Raw genomic sequence first — 4,491 nt, 5'->3', positions numbered from 1 at the left:
CCATTTGTAATATTTATGGTGTGTTTTTTTTTTTTTTTTTTTGCTCATTTGGAATGCTGATCTGCAGGTTACTAAACATTTAGTTTGACTGCATAAAATCCTGCTAAGAAATCAATTAACCAAATATTAAAAATTATAAATGTATGTATGTATATATTATTTTAAGAAATTGCAAATATATCTGTCTTCAATCTTGATAAACATGTGTAAAATGCATTCACAAATGCTGACTTCCTATAAATTAAATCTGCTGATTTAAATTTCTGTTTTTTCAATAAATAACAAGCCTATGAGTGCAGCACTAAGCAGAAAATTTGCATGTGACTATATGATATGCACCAAAGTGACACCCCATATAAAGCGAACATCCATAGCCTCAGTCATTTGTTTGAGTGATTTTGTTGAACAATGTGGAGTAATCAGGTTCCTTGTTACAGAAGGTTGCAGACCCAATGCAATTCATTGGCAAATGCATCAGGTGTATGGTCTATACACCATAAGCCTTGCCCAGGTGGAGGTGTGGGCCAAAAGATTTCAGGAAGGACATTCAAGTATGAAGGACAAGCAACAATTGGGACCTCAGCATGTAGCCACACCACAGAATGTGCAAATGGTGGAAGGATCTGCTATAGCAGTTTAGTTGGGAGGTTCTTGAACACCCTCCCTATAGTCCCGACCTGTTACCCTGAAACTTCCATGTTTTTGGGGCACTTAAAGGCAGACAATTTTCCTCAGACACTGAAGTGCAAGATGTTGTCCGACATTGGCTCTGCCAGTGTCCTGCTACCTTCTTTGAACAGGGCATAACTTGGCTGATGTCACAAGGGATAAGTGCCTTAACAATCAGGGCAATTATTGTTGAAATAAATCATTTCTATTTCATGCTGTTATGTTTGGCTAGTTATTTATTGAACACCCCTTATATATCATTTTATAAATCTGGATATTGAATCAAGATGTTGAAAATGCAGATAGAATATCTGCATTTTCAACATCTTGATTCAATATCCAGATTTATAAAATGATATATAAGGGGTGTTCAATAAATAACTAGCCAAACATAACAGCATGAAATAGAAATGATTTATTTCAACAATAATTGCCCTGATTGTTAAGGCACTTATCCCTTGTGACATCAGCCAAGTTATGCCCTGTTCAAAGAAGGTAGCAGGACACTGGCAGAGCCAATGTCGGACAACATCTTGCACTTCAGTGTCTGAGGAAAATTGTCTGCCTTATTAAAAAATAATATATTTATATAACATTAATAAAAACGTTCCATCTGTTAGTTGATAGCATTATATTTTAAAGTTTTTTACAGGCAAATTTATGTATAAAAAATTAAGAGCACATTGCCTTAATTTTAAATAAATTAATGAAAACTTTTCTTATATAACAATTTTTTCACTTTTGTTTAACATTTGCATTAACAAAAGATAAATTGTATGTATTAAAAATATATTGAAGAATACAAAAAAATTTGTCTTCACATCTGTTGTTACACAACACCAGCAACAAACCAATAAACATACAATCTTCACTTGCAGAATTAAAACAAATAGTTCATTAAAATGAACTATTTGTTTTAATTTATAGTATCATTAATAGAAGACTTTCTAAAACAATTTACATTATTCACCGAGGAATATCCTCAAATAAAAGGTCATCCATAAGACTGTGTTTATTGGTTTGTCACTGGCAGTGTGTAATGATGGATTGTGAAGACAAATTTTTTGTATTCAATATATATTCAAATTACCATTGGTTATTCTTATAATATATATGTTATCTTTAATAGTATAGCATATGTTGTTATGATTTGAAACTCAAGACAATCTAATGTTTATGATATGTTCCCTGGCACTTCAAAAAAAACATATTGAATAAAATCTTAAAGGATAAAGATGGCTTCCCTAACATTATTAAAATAATGTATTATACATTATTAGTATATCTTGTGCTAATAGCTAGCTATCCAAACTTAACAAGAATATAGGAAAAATATCTATAAATCGTATTAAATATTTATTGCTCTAGATACAAACTTATTTTAACATTTTTAATGAAATGCTGCATCAAGTTAATTTTTTAAAATAATATAATGTTTAATGATATTTCAAATAATAATGAATGACTTAACTATTTTTGTCTGTTTTTGAAAAATGTTTCTTCAGATATTACATATCTGTAAGAAAACAATAGCTTAAAATGACAATTTAGAACACATTTAAGAAATAAACAAGAAAATTATTTAATTGTTTTTGTTGTGTTCATGTATTTTTGTTGTGAATAAGCAAAGATACAGAATAGAATTTTTAATAAGATCATGAAGCTTAAAATGCAACTAAAATTAATATTGGGTACTTCTGTCAAAAGAGAAGAAACAATGCATCTCTAAAATTTATCAGAACAGCATTTTTTCATCAGCATCAAGAAGGAAAAAAAAAATCAAGTAAGCCAACTTCTTTTCTTGTAGCTGCCATCACTCTTTATTCTGCTTGGATTAATATGATTTGCATATATTGATAGAAATAGTTCACTAGATCAGTGATTCTCAACCAATGTGCTGCAAAATTTTTGAAGTGCCGCCACTGCGAATACTCATACATAAGCGACGTCAGACAAGTTCAATCGGTTCAACCTTTCTAGGGCGCATTTGGAAATTGTAATTGGTATTACTGGTAAATGCCTGTAGTTACAAGGCATTTAGAAAATGTGACCTAAATAACCAACTGTTGTTTAAAAATCATTGTCATGACGTCACTGGTTTTCCCGTGGTACTTACCAAAGTAACCATGTGTGCCGCCAAATTTTTAAATTATTAAAAGTATACCGTGACAAAAAAAGTTGAGAATCACTGCACTAGATAATATCATCCTAATACACACCCACACCACAACTATGATAAATGATTGGACTAAATTTGGATATAATGATTATAAATTAGAAATGAATTTGGCACTAGAGTGAGGTATTAGGTGTCAAATGCCTCACTCTAGTGTCAAATGTATATATACACACACCAGTTTATCATTTTCTGAAAAAAAAAGGAAAAATATATCAAGAACTAAAGCCAACAGTAAAGTTATGATAATGAGTCTATTATTTTAACTTTTATTATATGATTCATGAAAATGTGCTTGGAGTTTAACTAATAAATATAAATGGGAAACTTGGTTATTAATCTTATTCTTTTAGTATTTTCTTATAACTTTTTAAAATATAATTTTATTGTTTGACTAATTACTGTTACTTAATTATTTTTGCAAATATGTATGACTTCACATAAAATGAAACAATATACATGTAAAGTAATTTCTTATATGAACTAACAACTTCATTTTCAAGAAAGATCTTTCCACCCTATTCATTATCTTTAAGGTGAAAAGAGGTGAAATGGTTGGCTGCCAGATATACAGTACATTTGTAATGAAATTTATTTATCTTAATTTAATATTCTCCTCTAATTTTTCTTGATTTTGGATATTGAATCAAGATGTTGAAAATGCAGATAGAATATCTGCATTTTCAACATCTTGATTCAATATCCAGATTTATAAAATGATATATAAGGGGTGTTCAATAAATAACTAGCCAAACATAACAGCATGAAATAGAAATGATTTATTTCAACAATAATTGCCCTGATTGTTAAGGCACTTATCCCTTGTGACATCAGCCAAGTTATGCCCTGTTCAAAGAAGGTAGCAGGACACTGGCAGAGCCAATGTCGGACAACATCTTGCACTTCAGTGTCTGAGGAAAATTGTCTGCCTTTAAGTGCCCCAAAAACATGGAAGTTTCAGGGTAACAGGTCGGGACTATAGGGAGGGTGTTCAAGAACCTCCCAACTAAACTGCTATAGCAGATCCTTCCACCATTTGCACATTCTGTGGTGTGGCTACATGCTGAGGTCCCAATTGTTGCTTGTCCTTCATACTTGAATGTCCTTCCTGAAATCTTTTGGCCCACACCTCCACCTGGGCAAGGCTTATGGTGTATAGACCATACACCTGATGCATTTGCCGATGAATTGCATTGGGTCTGCAACCTTCTGTAACAAGGAACCTGATTACTCCACATTGTTCAACAAAATCACTCAAACAAATGACTGAGGCTATGGATGTTCGCTTTATATGGGGTGTCACTTTGGTGCATATCATATAGTCACATGCAAATTTTCTGCTTAGTGCTGCACTCATAGGCTTGTTATTTATTGAAAAAACAGAAATTTAAATCAGCAGATTTAATTTATAGGAAGTCAGCATTTGTGAATGCATTTTACACATGTTTATCAAGATTGAAGACAGATATATTTGCAATTTCTTAAAATAATATATACATACATACATTTATAATTTTTAATATTTGGTTAATTGATTTCTTAGCAGGATTTTATGCAGTCAAACTAAATGTTTAGTAACCTGCAGATCAGCATTCCAAATGAGCAAAAAAAAAAAAAAAAAAACACACCATAAATATTACAAATGG

General features: G+C 31.3%; 1 protein-coding gene across 2 annotated transcripts in view; it reads right to left on the bottom strand.

Moving 5' to 3' along the window:
- Nucleotides 1-4,491, bottom strand: part of LOC111627500 (protein KRTCAP2 homolog) — a 19,735-nt gene that overhangs the window by 9,266 nt on the left and 5,978 nt on the right. The window lies entirely within an intron of this gene.

This window comes from Centruroides sculpturatus, unplaced genomic scaffold, assembly GCF_000671375.1.
Source record: "Centruroides sculpturatus isolate CEXI.00-Female unplaced genomic scaffold, Cexi_2.0 scaffold354, whole genome shotgun sequence".
Taxonomy (NCBI): Eukaryota; Metazoa; Arthropoda; class Arachnida; order Scorpiones; family Buthidae; genus Centruroides; species Centruroides sculpturatus.
The sequence above is the reverse complement of the archived record's forward strand: the minus strand, read 5'-3'. Positions and strand labels throughout refer to the sequence as shown.